Source organism: Macaca fascicularis, chromosome 19 (genome assembly GCF_037993035.2).
Source record: "Macaca fascicularis isolate 582-1 chromosome 19, T2T-MFA8v1.1".
NCBI classification, from domain to species: domain Eukaryota; kingdom Metazoa; phylum Chordata; class Mammalia; order Primates; family Cercopithecidae; genus Macaca; species Macaca fascicularis.
The window spans coordinates 5,757,113-5,773,533 of record NC_088393.1 but is presented as its reverse complement, the minus strand read 5'-3'; the positions used below and the strand labels follow the sequence as shown (position 1 = coordinate 5,773,533).

The 16,421-nt window shown below is 51.2% G+C and overlaps 1 protein-coding gene across 11 annotated transcripts in view; it reads right to left on the bottom strand.

The window, feature by feature from the left end:
- The window catches only part of KDM4B (lysine demethylase 4B), a 185,391-nt gene that overhangs the window by 155,457 nt on the left and 13,513 nt on the right, over positions 1–16,421 (bottom strand). The window lies entirely within an intron of this gene.

The following is a 16,421-nucleotide window of genomic DNA, read 5'->3' as shown; positions in this document are numbered from 1 at the left end:
CAGGGATGCTGCTCAGCACCCCGCAGGGCCCAGAACATCCCCACCCCAGAGAGGGACCCAGCTTCAGACAGCAAGAGTGCCAAATCTGAGCAGCTCTGGGCAAAGGCTATGAACAAGCGGGCAAAGGCTATGAACTGGCAACTCAAACAAGAACCAGCACGAGGAGACAGGTTACAAGGAGGGGCAGAGACCAGAGCCATCCCCAACACAATGACTGTCCCACACGACCGCAGGGGCACAAATTCAGACCACCATTCAGAGGACAGCTGAGTAACATGCTTCAAAATAAACCCCAGCCTGGACAACACAGCGAGGCCTCGTCACTACTGAAAAAAAAAAAATTAGCCAGACGTGGTAGCGCACATGTGTGGTCCCTGCAACTTGGGAGGCTGAGGCAAGAGAGCACTTGAGCCTAGGAGGCTGAGGCTGCAATGAGCTGTGATCATGCCACTGTGCTCCAGTCTGGACGACAGAGCAAGACCCCCTCTCAAAAACATAAAAACAAACCAGGCACACACACTCTGAGCAACCCCAGCTAGAAGGGCTGGCAGCAAGGATGTGGCCAGCAGCATTGTTTAAAAGAGGAAAAAGTGGCTGGGCGCAGTGGCTCACGCCTGTAATCCCAGCACTTTGGGAGGCTGAGACAGGCTGATCACCTGGGGTCAGGAGTTCGAGACCAGCCTGGCCTACATGGAGAAACCCCATCTCTACCAAAAATACAAAAATTAGCCCGGCGTGGTGGCACATGCCTGTAATCCCAACCACTCAGGAGGCTGAGGCAGGAGAATCACTTGAACTGGGAGGCAGAGGCTGTGGAGAACTGAGATCACACCACTGCACTGCAGCCTGGGTGACAGAGCGAGACACTGTCTAAAAAAAAAGAGAGAGAGAGAGAAAAGTAAGTGCTCATTAGTAGGAGAATGGGTCAGTAAATTACGCATATCTGTGCCAAAATAAAGGACTCTGCAGTCACCGAGAAGCAAAGATCTACAGGTGACACCACGGCGACCAGGACCACCGACACCAAGACAGGCCATTTCAGGAGCCGGCCTGGGATGCTGGGCTGGGACCCAAGGTCCCTCCAGCGGCTCACCGGCTGCTCTGTGTAGAGGGTGAGAGTGCATCTCAGGAAAGGGATGCATATCCCTGGGGTTTAACGATAATCAAAATGACGACGGCACCCACTCTACCAATTCAAACTAAAAATGCCAAGCCTCGGCCAGGTACAGATGATCACGCCTGTAATCCCAGCACTTTGGGAAGCCAAGGTGGGCAGATCGCTTAAGATCAGGAGTTTGAGACCAGCCTGGCCAACATGGAGAAACTCCATCTCTACTAAAAACACAAAAATCAGCTGGATGTGGTGGCACATGTCTGCAATCCCAGCTACTCAGGAGGCTGAGGCACAAGAATCGCTTGAACCAGGGAGGCAGAGGGTGCAGTGGGCCGATATCACGTCACTGCACTCCAGCCTGGGCAACAGAACAAGACTCCTCTCGGGGAAAAAAAAATAAAATAAAAAATTCCTTGAGGCCAGGAGTTCAAGACTGACCTAACTAACGCAGTGAGACCCCATCTCTACGAAAACTGTTTTTTTAATTAGCCAGGCATGGTGACATGCACCTATAGTCCCAGCTAGTCAGGAGGCTAAGGTGGGAGAATCACTTGAGCCCAGTCAGGAGTTGGAGGCTGCAGTGAGCTACGATCGTGCCTCTGTGCTCCAGGCTGGGCAAGAGAATGAGGCCCCGACTCTGGCGGGGGCAAGAGAAACCAGACCTCTCCTACGTTGCTAGTGGCACTGTGAAATGTTGCAGCCCTTCTGGAAAATAGTTTGGCAGCTTCTTCATGTGTTAAACTTGGAGTTACCATAGGACCCAGCAATTCCACTCCCAGGTATCCACCCAAGAAAGATGCACACACCCGTCCACACAAAAACTCGGACAGGAACGCCCGCAGCAGTAATATTCACAACAGCCAAAAAGTGAAACCACAAACAGAAACACCCATTTCTATGAAATGTCCAAGACAGGCCCATCCACAGAGGCGGGAGGGGGATTTGTGGCTGTCAGGGGCTGGGGGAGGGGACAGGGAGTGATCGCTAACTGAGATGGGGTTTCTTTTGGAGGTGACGGGATGTTCTGGAATTAGGCAGTATAATGGCTGATGTACAAGTTTGAGTATACTAATAACCACTGATTTGTATACTTTAAAAGGACAAATTAATTGTATGCCATGTGAATTATACTTAATAAAGCTGTTACTTAAAAAAAAAAAAAAAAAGTCAGAAAATAAATGTCTACAAGCTCTGCAAAGCTCTGATCAATACTTCAATGCTGTCTGGAAGCTTCAAAGACACGGACCCAGAACCCTGTGGCCGCTCACTCTGCCGATGCTCAGAGGCGCCCGCTCTGTCAGCTGCCTGGCACTCCGGCCCTGTGCCACCGTGACCGCCACCATGCAGGCCACATCCCAGGCTCTCAAATGAACAATCACAGCCAACAAGCCAGTTTGCCATGTCACCCCCAGAGCCCCATCACCCTGGGGGTCTTCAGTAAGTTTTCCTCTCGGCTGATTTGGGGCTTTCTTATACTACACGCTCCTCAAAACCAAAGACCTGCCTCCAGCCAGATGTGGTGACTCACACCTGTAATCCCAGCACTTTGGGAAGCCGAGGCGGGTGGACCACTTGAGGTCAGGAGTTTGACACCAGCCTGGCCAACATGGTAAAACCCCATCACTACTAAAAATACAAAAAAATTAGCTGGGTGTGGTGGCAGGTGCCTGTAATCCCAGCTATTCAGGAGGCTGAGGCAGAAGAATCGCTTGAACCCAGGATTCTTGCTCTGGGCAACACAGCAAGACTCCATCTCCACACAAAAAAAGACCTGCCTCCAAGTGGGTGAGACCCACTGACACAGATTTGGAGTCTTGTGTCAGGAACAGGGCTACAAACTCATCAGTTTCAATGGTGCAAGGGAGATGAAAAGAAGCCAAAAACACAAGAAGAGGGATGGCAGGGGAGCTGGTGTCCTCCCCAGGCCCTGCTCCCGAGAGAGTGGGATCTCCAAACGGTTTTGATGATCACAGGTCCTAAGACGGCTTGGATGCGTTCATTTCACTGAGTGTGAGGAGGAATGAGCAAAAGAAGAGGCACCATTCAGGCAAACAAACACATCAGCATCCTTGAAAACCCAAGCCATTTAACTGATTAAGTGAAATCCTGATTGCTAAGCACAGTTCAAAAGGAATAAGCACGGCCTTGCTTCTAACGATATTGGGAATCTGAAGTCGATTCTGAGAAGTTAAGATGCCTATAAGACCGAGAGCAACTACTAAGAAAATACTTCCAAAAATACAGTGCTAACAATCATGAAAAGAATTAAAATATTACATTAGAAAATATTCACTTAATGCAAAAGAAAACATCAAAGAAGGAATAAAGGAACGAAATAGAAAACAAAAAGGGAAATGGCAGATATAAATCCAACTATATCAATAATGGCATTAAATATGAATGGATTAAAAATCCAATCAAAAGACACAGATTGTCAGACTTGATTTAAAAACAAGATCCAACCATATACTGTACTATACTATACTAATACTATACTATACTATACTATACTATACTATACTATACTATATACTATCTTCAGGAGACACTTTTTTTTTTTTTGAGACAGAGTTTCGCCCTTGTTGCCCAGGCTGGAGCACAATGGCACGAACCTGGCTCACTGCAATCTCCACCTCCTGGGTTCAAGCAATTCTCCTGCCTCAGCCTCCCGAGTAGCTGGGACTACAAGCATGCGCCACCATGCATGTGTATTTTTAGTAGAGACAAGGTTTCTCCATGTTGGTCACCTGAGGTGATCCACCCGCCTCAGCCTCTCAAAGTGCTGGGATTAAAGGTGTGAGCCACTGTGCCCAGCCAGGAGAAACTCTTTAGATTCAAAGATACAAACAGGCTGCAAATAAGCTGGGCACAGTGGCTCACACCTGTAATCCCAACACTTAGGGAGGCCGAGGCAGGCGAATTGCTTGAGCCCAGGAGTTTGAGACCAGCTTAGGCAATGTGGCAAAACGCGTCTCTACAGAAAAAATACAAAAATTAGCCAGGCATGGTGGTGCATGCCTGTCGTTCCAGGTACTTGGGAAGCTGAGATGAGATAAGAGAATCATTTGAGCCCGGGAGGTCGAAACTCCGTCTCAAAAAACCAAAACAACAGCAACAAAAAAAACACCAGGCTGAAAATATCAAAATTAAACATGTAACATGCAAACAGGAACCATAAGAAAGCTGGAGTGGCTACACTAACATCACACAAAATAGACTTAAAAAAAAAAAATGTGCCATGTGCGGTATAATGACTCATGCCTGAAACCCAAGCACTTTGGGAGGCTAAGGTGGGAGGATCACTTGAGCTCAGGAGTTTGAGACCAGCCTGGGCAACATAGTAAGATCTCATCTCCGCTAAAATTCAAAAAAATTAGTCAGGCATGGCAACACACGCCTGTAGACCCAGCTACTTAGGATGCTGAGGCAGGAGGATTACTTGAGCCCAGGAGGTTGAGGCTGCAACCCAGGAGGTTGAGCCATGATCACACCACTACACTCCAGACTGGGCAAAAGAGCAAGACTCCATCTCAAAAAAAAAAAAAGTTACTAGAGATAAAGAGGGACATTTTAAAATGATAAAAAGGTGAATCATTAGCAAGATATAGCAATTATAAACATATATGCATCTAATAACAGAGCCCCAAAATACATGAAGCAAAAAATGACAGAAATAAAAGGAGAAATAATTCAACAATAGCTGGAGATGTCAATATCTTCTTTTTTTTCCCTTGAGATGGAGTCTCACTCTGTCACCCAGGCTGGAGTGCAGTGGGGTGATCTCAGCTCACTGCAACCTCTGCCTCCCGGGTTCAAGAGATTCTGGTGCCTTAGCCTCCCGAGTAGCAGGGATACAGGCGTGTACTTCCACACCCAGCTAATCTTTGTGTTTTTAGTAGAGACAGGGTTTTGCCTTGTTGGCCAGGCTGGTCTTGAACTACTGACCTCGGGTGATCCACCCACCTCGGCCTCCCAAAGTGCTGGGATAACAAGCATAAGCCCCCATGCCCGGCTCATACCCTCACTTTCAACAAAAGATAACACAACTAGCAGAAGAGAAACAAAGAGAGAGACCTGAACACTGTAAGTCAAAAGCATCTACAGAACATACTCTCTTCTCAGTACATATGGAACATTCTCTAGGATAAACCATATGTTAGTCCATAAAACAAGCCTCATTAAATTGAAAAGAATTCAGATCATCCAAAGTAAGTTCTCCAACCACAATGGAAATTAAAAATCAACAACAGAAAGGAATTTGGGGGTTCACAAGTACATGGAAATTAACCAACATACTCCTAAATAATCAAAGGGTCGAGGAGGAAGAAAATATTAGAAAATATTTTGAGGTGAATGAAAATGAAGTCACAACAAAGTAAAACTTTTAGGATGGCCAGACACAGTGGCTCACACCTGTAATCCCAGCACTTTGGGAGGCCAAGGTGAGAGGAACGCTTGAACCCAGGAGTACGAGACCAGCCTGGGGAAATATAGTGAGACCTCATTTCCATAAAATTATTTTTTCAATTAGCCAGGCATAGTAGCACATGCCTGTGGTCCCAGCTACTTGGTGGGCTGAGGTGGGAGGACTGCTTGAGCTCGGGAGGTCGAGGCTACAGTGATCTGTGATTGTACCAATGCACTCCAGTCTGGGCAACAGAGCAAGATCCTATCTCAAGGAAAAAAAAAAAGTATAGGTTGCAGCTAAAACAGTACTTAGAGGGAAATTTATAATTGCCTATATAGTTCTTAAAAAGAACAAGATCTCAAAATATTAAATTAAGCATCTCCCTTAAGACACTGGAAAAAGAAGAGCATGTAGAAACTAAGGCAGACGGAGCACAGTACATAACAAAGATAACGAGCAGAAATAAACAAAATAGAGACAGCCAATGAAACCGAAAGTCGGCCCCTTGGAAAGACTAGCAAAACTGTCAAAGGTAAATGTCTTGGTGACATTTTGTTATCTGCGCAGATTCCTGGAACCACCACTGCAATCAGATACAGTGCTGTTCTGTCAACACAAAGGAACTCACTCTGCTTCCACTCGGTTGCCCCCAGGCCCTGGCAACCTTGGATCTTGTCCTCCATCTCTGGAGAACTCAAATTGCTAAAATCAGGAATGAAAGATGGGACTTTACCACTACCACCCGTCTCACAGAAATAAGCAGAATGAGAAAATAACATCCATATGGAGTATTACTGAGTAATAAAAGAAAGTAACTATTGATACACACAACAACTTGGATGGATTGCAAGCAAAAAAAGGCAATCCCAAGAGGTTAAATACGCTGTGATTCCATTTACATAACATTCTCAAAAGGGCAAGGTTACAGAGATGCAGAGATCACCAGCCGTTTCCAGGGACTGGGGGTGACAGAAGGGAAAAGCAGAGCGTTCCTTTGTGTTGACAGAACAGTTCTGTATCTTGATTGCAATGGTGGTTCCCGGAATCTGTGCAGGTAAGAGAATGTCGCAAAGACTCTACCGAAAGAATGAGTGCTAACACTGATGACGCCTGAGGAAGGTCTGAAGCTACAGCGTCCTATGTCAATTTCCTAGTTTTAACAGTATAATAAAGTTATGTAAAACATTACCACTGGAGACAGCAGGGTGAAGGCTAGCGAAACCTCTTCCTTATTGTTGCAACACCTTGGGAGTCTATAATTTATTCTTATTTTCGCTTTGGTAGAGACAGGGTCTCGCTGTGTTGCCCAGGCTGGTCTCGAACTCCTGGACTCAAGCGATCCTCCCACCTCTGCCTCCCAAAGTGCCTGGATGACAGGTGTGAGCCACCACACCCAGCCTCTATAATTCTTTAAAAATTAAAAGTTAACAAAAATAATATGAGGGCTATTTCACCATAGACGGGGGTGGGGCAGAGGGTTTGCCATGGGCTGATGGTTTTGGGGCCAGATGAGGGGCATGGGGGGCTCATTATTCCTTGTTGTCTACCTTTATGTGTATTCAAATTCTCCATAATGGTGTTTTGGGTTTTTTTTTTAATATTTATTTTTTGCTTTTCTCTTTCTTGGATGGAGTCTCACTCTGTTGCCCAAGCTAGAGTGTGGTGGCACAATCTCAGCTCACTGCATCCTCCACCTCCTGGGTTCAAGCAATTCTCCTGTCTCCTCCCAAGGAGCTGGGACTACAGGCACCCACCACCATGCCCAGCTAATTTTTGCATTTTTAGTAGAGACGAGGTTTCACCATATTGGTCAGGCTGGTCTCAAACTCCTGACCTCAGGCGGTCTGCCCACCTCAGCCTCCCAAAGTGCTGGGATTACAGGCGTGAGCCACCACACCCGGCCCATAATAAAGTTTTCTTAATAAAATAATAAAGGGAACCAACACAAGAGCAGCACTAACAAGGGCCTTATCCATCCGGGTTTATAAATACCTTTCAAAACGTGCAGTGTTAGAATTACGGGCCGTGCAGTGTTAGAATTACGGGCCATGCAGTGTTAGAATTACGGGCCGTGCAGTGTTAGAATTACGGGCCGTGCAGTGTTAGAATTACGGGCCGTGCAGTGTTAGAATTACGGGCCATCTCATCTAATAATCTCCCAAAACAAAGGCCGGAGAGGTGGCCAGAACTAGTTCAGTGTTCGTACAACACAGATGTAAAAGAGACTGGATTATCCGCGGGCCAACTTTAATAATGACAGTATTAAAAACACGGCATGTGAGCTTTGCCTAATACACATGACCTCTAAATGAGCTCTCCGCGGCCCCAGGGTCCCAGGCACAGCCCTCCCATCTCCTTGCCATGCTGCCTTCAGACCCAGGTAACAGATGCGTCCTGCCAGGGGCGACCCACCCAGGCCCTCATTCCAATACAGAAACCTGCACTGCTAAGCCAGGGCATTTCTGCCTCGGGTTCTACACGAGTGTCTTCCTTTCTAAGTCCCTGTTTCTGAGTGGAAATGAACTGCTCTAACACCAAGGTTCTGACTCTTTTTTTGTGGGGTGGGTACAGGGTCTCACTCTGTTGCCCAGGCTGGAGTGCAGTGCTGCAATCATGGCTCACTGCAGCCTCAACCTCCTGGGTTCAAGCAATCCTTCTGCCTCAGCCTCCCAAGTAGCTGGGACTACAGGTGCCACCTCCATGCCCAGCTAAGCTTTTTATTTTTTCGTAGAGACTGGGTCTCATCATGTTGCCCAGGCTGGTCTCCAGCTCCTGGCCTCAAGTGATCCTCCTACCTCCGCCTCCCAAAGCGCCTGGATTACAGGCATAAGCCACCCCCCACTGCACCTGGCCCAAACTCTTTCTAAAGGAAATTAACAAGGGGTAACATGAAAAGGAAGACTGAGTCAGACACCGTGGCTCACGCTTGTCATCCCAGCGCTTTGAGAGGCCGAGGCGGGTGGATCACCTGAGGTCAGGAGTTCAAAACCAGCCTGGTGAACAAGGTGAAATCCTATCTCTACTAAAAATGCAAAATTTAGCTGGGCACAGTGGTGTATGCCTGTAATCACAGCTACTTAGGAGGCTGAGGCAGGAGAATCGCTTGAACCCAGGAGGCAGAGGTTGCAGTGAGCCAAGATCTGCCCCTGCACTCCAGTCTGGACAACAGAGCGAAACTCCGTCTCACAAGAAAAAGAAGAAAGCTGAGCACGGTGACTCACGCCTGTAATCCCACCACTTTGGGAGGCTGAGGCAGGCAGATCACCTGAGGTCAGGACTTCAAGACTAGCCTGGCCAACATGGTGAAACCCTGTCTCTACTAATAATACAAAAAAATTAGCTGGGCATGGTGGTGTATACCTGTAATCCCAGCTACTGGGGGAGGCTGAGGCAGGATAATTGCTTGAACCCAGGAGGCGGAGGTTGCAGTGAGCCAAGATCGCGCCACTGCACTCCAGCCTGGGCGACAGAGAAAGACTCCCTCTCAAAAACAAACAAACAAACAAAAAAAAGAAAAAGAAACAGAAACAGAAAAAAGAAAGGAAGATTGGCCATCACAGTCAACAGCACGTGTGAACACACCCCAGCCTGTCCCACCATCCTTAGAGAGGCAAGAACCAGCACTGGGCAAGCAGCTTCCACCCCAGAACACAGGCCCTCACAGAGCACCCCGCCAATCCCTCCACGCCAATGACTCACTTCTACCACTCCAGCGCTGTCCAGACAGCCACCCTCCCGTCCTTTCATCACAGATAAGGAAGTGAAGGCAAGGGACCGGCCCAGTGAGACTGTGAAATACACTTTGTCCTGTTTCCTGGCCCATGACTCCCTCAGATCCTCAGAATCCTCCGGTGTGCTAATGAGGTGACTGAGGGCTGGCAGCCCCCGGGGAGCTGCAGGAAGCGGGCTGCTCACTGAAAACACTGAAAAGACCCAGGTGGGACGGGAGGGGAGGGGCATGGGGCTGAAGGCTGACTTGATCAGCCAGACCAATGCAATGATGTCATCCAAGCCTCCGTGAGGAAGCTGAGGTAAAACCTGGAGGACTGGGTTGGGAGCTTCCCCACAGCTGAATACGTGGAGGTTCCTGGAGGCGGCACGGCCTGGGAAGAGCATGGAAGCTCTGTGCCCCTTCCCACATCCCTCACCCTACACACCTCTTCATCATCAGCCTCCTTTGTAAAATCCTTTCTTTTTTTTTTTTTTTTTTTTTTTTTGAGACGGAGTCTCGCTCTGTCCCCCAGGCTGGAGTGCAGTGGTGCCATCTCGGCTCACTGCAAGCTCCGCCTCCCGGGTTCACGCCATTCTCCTGCCTCAGCCTCCCGAGTAGCTGGGACTACAGGCGCCCGCCACCTCGCCCGGCTAGTTTTTTGTATTTTTAGTAGAGACGTGGTTTCACCGTGTTAGCCAGGATGGTCTCGATCTCCTGACCTTGTGATCCGCCCACCTCGGCCTCCCAAAGTGCTGGGATTATAGGCGTGAGCCACCGCGCCTGGCCGTAAAATCCTTTCTAATAAGCTGGTAAAGTGAGTGACAGCCTCCCTGAGTCTTGAGAGGTGCATTAGCAAATTCAGCTCAAAGAGGGGTTCATGAGAAGGTTCGTTTCCAGCCAGGCCGGCAGAAGCTCAGGGCACAGCCTGGGGCTTGTGACTGGCAAGGGCCATGGGAGGCAGGTTTGTGGGGAGGAGCTTGCAGCCTGTCCTCCCCGATGCAGCCTCCAGGTAGGAGTGAACTGAATGGAGGACCCCGGCTCCTGCCCCTGTGCCGTTTTGCTCGCGTGTGCTGGAAGGGACCTGTGGCTGCTCCGACAGCCTGGGAGAAACTGAGTTTGTTATTCCCACGTTCTCAGGCCCAAGACCACATAGCTGCGGAGGAAGTGGCCGAGTCGGGGGCGTGAAACCAGCTGCTGCACCCTGGGAGTGGCAGTGATCTCCTTCCTCCACATTCAACCCACTAGCCAGGCCTATCCCGTCTGCCTCCAAAAGCCGCCCCCAGTGCAGCCTACGGTCCCAGCCCAGACTCCCTTCTCCTGAGCCACTGGATTACCTGGGTGATGCCTGGAGTTTCCCAACAGGTCCCCTGCTTTCACTCCCGACAGTCACCTGAGAGGTCGTTAAAACACACGGGCTGGGCGCAGCGGCTCACGCCCATGATCCCACCATTTTGGGAAGCCTGACAGGAGAAGCACCGCCATCCCACACAAGCCCCTCATTCTAAAAGTTCACCTTAATAAAAGGCCACTCAATCCAAAGGGTGTCAGCCTAACAGCTACGATCAGCATGACCTGGCTCAAGCCTGTAATCCCAGCACCTAGGGAGGCCAAGACGGGCGGATCACGAGGTCAGGAGATCGAGACCATCCTGACTAACACGGTGAAACCCCGTCTCTACTAAAAAAAATACAAAAAATGGCCGGGCGTGGTGGCTCAAGCCTGTAATCGCAGCACTTTGGGAGGTCGAGATGGGCGGATCATGAGGTCAGGAGATCGAGACCATCCTGGCTAATACGGTGAAACCCCGTCTCTACTAAAAAAATACAAAAAACTAGCCGGGCGAAGTGGCGGGTGCCTGTAGTCCCAGCTACTCGGGAGGCTGAGGCAGGAGAATGGCGTGAACCCGAGAGGAGGAGCTTGCAGTGAGCTGAGATCCGGCCACTGCACTCCAGCCTGGGTGACAGAGCGAGACTCCGTCTCAAAAAAAAAAAAAAAAAAAAAAAAATACAAAAAATTAGCCGGGCGCGGTGGCGGGCACCTGTAGTCCCAGCTACCTGGGAGGCTGAGGCAGGAGAATGGCGCGAACCTGGGAGGCGGAGCTTGCAGTGAGCTGAGATCCGGCCACTGCACTCCAGCCTGGGCGACAGAGCGAGACTCCATCTCAAAAAAAAAAAAAAAAAAAGATCAGCATGACCATCAACCACAGATAACATCTCCGGCCAGAAACATCACAAACTTCTCCCCAACCAGAGACAGGCCAGCCCCGAGACAGCCCCCCGCCGGCCAGGAAGATAACCTCCCCTCCTCCCAGACAGACTCCAGCCCCGCCACAAACTTCTCCCCACACACAAACATTTCAAGCTTGTGATAAGCCCTCACCCCAAAACCAATATATCCTCTTAGTCCACAGGAGAAAGCGCTCCTGACCACAATCAGCCAGGAGCGCCTCTCAGGTTTTAATAAAGAAAACTTGTCTTTAACTGCCAGCCGCGTTTCATGTTTCTTTCCTCTTTAACTCTTACAAGGCCAAGGCGAGCAGATCACCTGAGGTCAGGAGTTCAAGACCAGTCTGGGCAATAGGACGAAACCCCATCTCTACTAAAAACACAAAAATTAGCCAGGCGTAGTGGCAGGCACCTGTAATCCCAGCTACTCGTGAGGCTGAGGCAGGAGAATCGCTTGAACCCGGGACGCAGAGGTCGCAGTGAGCAGAGATCGTGCCACTGCACTCCGGCCTGGGCGACAGAGCGAGACTCCGTCTCTCTCACACACACACACAAAGGCATAAATCTCTGACAGCAGCGCCTCCAGCCCTTGCCCCTCACGGCTGACTAGGCAGCAGGCACTGCTGCGCCAGCCTCTGCTCCTGCCAGCTCAATGAGCTGCGCCTCGTTCCGCCTCGGGGCCTCTGCACGTGCTGCCTGCACTTCCTTTGGAGCGCTCTTGTCCCAAATCCTGCAAAGGTGGGCAGCTGTGATGCGCTCAGAGGTCTTGGTCTGAATGTCGCCTGCTGGGAGAGGCCCTCCCTGCTCCCCCAGCTAAAGCAGCGCCACTCCTCAAGGGCCCTCATCTAGGCTCTCTCCGGTCCTCATGTCTTCCCCGCTGGCTCCTCAGCACCTGACCTGGCACAGTAAACATGGAGACGCTGGAGGACACAGCCTCCCAAACCCTTCTCTGTGCCTGCCGACCTGCCATGGCAGGGGGCAGGTGCCTCCGCTGTCTTCTGCTATCGGGGACAGCAGAGTCAGCTGACCGTGAAGAGCACCCATGAAGCTTCTACTTGGCAGCCAGGATCGAGAGCCCCCATGGCCAGCGCTCAGTGACCATTACCCGTGTACTCTTGCCATCACCCCACAGCGAGGTACACGGAGACACTGCCCCAAGTCAGTGGCACTGACAGAGTTCGTGAGCTCAGGTCCCACGCCAGCCTCTGGCTCTAGACTCCAAACCAAGCGCTGCCCCGGATGTGGCCCATGAAACCCCCGGGAGGCCGCAGATATGCCGGCCCCTGGCGAGTGCCATGGCACACGGGCACATCAGGACCCCGTCACAGCCCCCACTGCAGGTCAGACCAGGACCAAGTCCTCAATCCATCACTGCTTCCCCGGGGCACTAGAGAGGGGACCAATCCAAGCCTGGCTGGGGAGCTCCTTCCAAAGAGGACCTCTTTCAGCTCAGGCTAAAAGAGAAGCTCAGGCTGAAAAGAGATCCAATTTCTCTTCTGGGCTGCTCCTGGCCCAGACAGCGAGGAAGAACCGGGAGATGGTGGGTACAGAGCACACAGAGGTGGAGGCCGGTTGCCGGGGCGGCTTCCTGAGACGCACACAGCCTTGGCCAGAGACCGACAGTCCCAATCCGCGCTCCCAGGCTGTGCTCCTGGAGCCTGTGCTGAGGCTCAGAGCAAAACCATCGGCCCACAGGATAAGCGGTCATCGCCCAATGCTGGGGGCAGTGAAGGCGGGTCTGCGTTCCAGCACGGGCTCACCCGCTTACTGTCCTGGCTTCCACTGCACATTCGGCCCCCAAAGCCTCCTGCCATGCTCACACCTGCCTCTCACCCCAGCACAGTGAACGGGGGCCAGCTCCCTTGATTCCATCCTCACCACACTCGGCTCCAAGCCTCCGGCCGCCCCAGCCTGCACAGCAGGACCCTCTGCCTGTCTGTCACCCGGCGGCATCACAGGTCACCAGCTGGGAGTCCCGGCCTGATAGAGCTAGAACATTCTACCACCTCTAAACCAGCCCCCTGGAGCCCACAGAGGGCCCCTCCCAAACATACACATGGATGGAGCAGAGACCTTGGAAGCTCATTGGAGATGACAACAGCTTGTATTGTTTTGTTTCCACTTCACTCATTGCTGATTTTTTTTTTTTTTTAAGAGACTGTGTCTCGCTCTGTTGCCCAGGCTGGAGTGCAGTGGCGCAATCTCGGCTCACTGCAAGATCCACTTCCCAGGCTCAAGAGATTCTCCTGCCTCAGCCTCCCAAGTAACTGGGACTGCAGGTGCCTGCCACCACACCCGGCTAATTTTTGTATTTTTAGTTGAGACGGGGTTTCACCATGTTGGCCAGGCTGGTCTCGAACTCCTGACCTCAGGTGATCTACCCACCTTGGCCTCCCAAAGTGCTGGGATTACAGGCAGGAGCCACGGCACCCAGCCTGTCACTGCTGATTTTTATACCACAAAATGAATGATTTTTCTAATGAACATCCCTCTAGGAACCTTGTGGGGGTAACAGCCACTGCGGCCCGGCAGATCCCAAAGGCTGCAGCCCCCCCTTTGGCTAAAGGCCAGATTAATTAGTACAGGGAGACTTCGCGTTTCACGGAGCAGGTGCCAGACCCCCAGGTACGTTAGTAACTCCTAGGCAGTGGCATCTGGTACCCTGTGAAGTGGGTGGGGGTTGCAGCAGGGACACCTCTGCCTGAGCCAGGGGACAGCCCAAGGGCATGAAATGTAACCAGATCCTTCTCACCAAGAGGAGCACATTTGCAAGACCCACAGTCACACCCCTAGCCCTCCCGGGGGCCTGAGTGGCACCACGCAGCAAAGGGACGTGTTCTCTGGATCTGTCACTCCCCAATAATCTCCAAGTTCACCGGAGCAGAAAACCTGACGAGGCGTACGGAACAGGCTGGAACGGGAGAGACGCAGAGTCCTGGTCTTGGGGTCAACGCTGCCTCGGGTCCAGCTTCCCCCAGAAACCTCCACGCCTGCTTCCTGGCCCATAAAACCCCGGTCAACCCACCTGGCTGCCCCATTATAATAAAGAGGCCGCAAAAACTATTATTTTCAAGTTGCTTTATGATCACTTCCACGGCTCCTTAAATTCCTTTCCAGCACAAATACGAAGAGCAGCATAAACCCTAAGCTATCTTGGAATGGAAAAAGATTTTAGGAACTTCTAGTGCAACACCTCTATTCACAGTCAAGAAAAGAAACAAGCCCAGAGAAAAATCATTACTGTGACCTCCCGGAGCCCACCTGGCCAGCGCCGCTCTGGATTCGGGCCTCAGCCTCCGCTCAGCGGACACTGGCCTGGAGCCTTCCCTGGGATGACACTGCCCGGGGCACTGCAGGGTGCTGAGCAGTGTCCTTGCCCTCCATCCACCCCACACCAGGAGCACTCCTAAATCCTGACCATCACAAATGTCCCCAGCTGTGGCCAGGTGTCCCTTAAGAGACAGAATTGCCCCTGGGGTGAGAACTACTTCACCAAAGGTTTTTTGCATGGTAACTCAGTTAACCTCACCTAGCCTTGAAGCGGGACCTGTAGAACCACCCCAACTTTGGAAATAAAGGCACAGACCCCGGAGAGGTGGATCTGAGCCCAGCAGGCTAGGTGCGTGGGTAGCAGGTCTCCGGGTGCCCATCCTCCCTGCTGCAAATCCTCTCACAACTCTGCTCTGATAGCTCAAGCCCTTTGAAGCTGCCTGTGGCTATAGGATGTTATTCCTGACCTGTGTTGATCCACAAGTCTCTCTCCTGGGCTTTCCTACAGCCAAATAAGCATTCCAACTTCCTGCCGTTCTCTTCCCGGAAACACCTCCTCAGCGCCAAGCAGCTAAGCCCCGCCAGCCCCGCGCCTTCCCACCAGTTGTGATGCCAGAGGTGCTGCCCGGGTTGGGCCGCCAGGACCCCTTGGTCCCCAGGACCAGTCCACGGTTCAGCGCTCCCTGGCAAAGGCAAGAGGCTGTGGGCGAGGGCCCAAAGGGAGGATAAGCCCAGGACCACTGCCAGACAGCCTGGCTCTCCTTCAGCCGCACCTGCCACGGCGTCTCCTGCCATTGCTGGTGAATGTCAGGTGTGTCTCATTTCTCCAGCCAGACACCGTCAGAGCCATAAGTCCTGCCCGGGGTAGGCGGGGGCAGGAATAGGAGGGTGAGAGGAAGGGGCGTGGGCCCTGGTCCACTAAGCACCAGGCCCCTATCTATAGCATCAGGTTGGCATCACGCTGGGTGCATCCGGGGCCAGGGCCCTCCCCAAACTATCAACCAGGAAGGGCCACCTCTCAAGGAAAATACACAATGAATGTCAAAGACAGCACTCCCCAAAAAAAAGAAAAAGAAAAAGCAGTGTGAAACATCTCACCAAGAGTTTTGAGGATGAATACATGTTGAAATGATAAAACGGGGTATACTGGGTTCAATACAACCTGCTATTGTAATTAATTTCCCGCCCCCTTCACCTTTTAACTCAGCTACCAGAAAATTCAGAAACACGGGCTCGCTCTGCATCCTCACTGGACAGCGCTGCCTTAGAAAATACATCACTTTTAGGCCAGGCATGGTGGCTCACGCCTGTCATCCCAGCACCTTGGGAGGCCAAGGCAGGCAGATCACGAAGTCAGAAGTTCGAGACCAGCCTGGCCAACATGGTAAAACTCTGTCTCCACTAAAAATACAAAAATTAGCTGGGCGTGGTGGCTGGCGCCTGTAGTTCCAGCTACTCGGGAGGCTGAGACAGAAGAATCGCTTGAACCCGGGAGGTGGAGGTTGCAGTGAGCCGAGATCTCGCCACTGCACTCTAGCCTGGTTGACAGAGTGAGACTCCACCACAAAGAAAGAAGAGAAGAGAGAAGAGAGAAAGGAAAGGAAGAAAGAAAAAGAAAGAGAAAGAAAGAAAGAAAAGAACGAACGAACGAACGAAAGAAAAAAAAGAAAGAGAACGAACGAATGAACATCA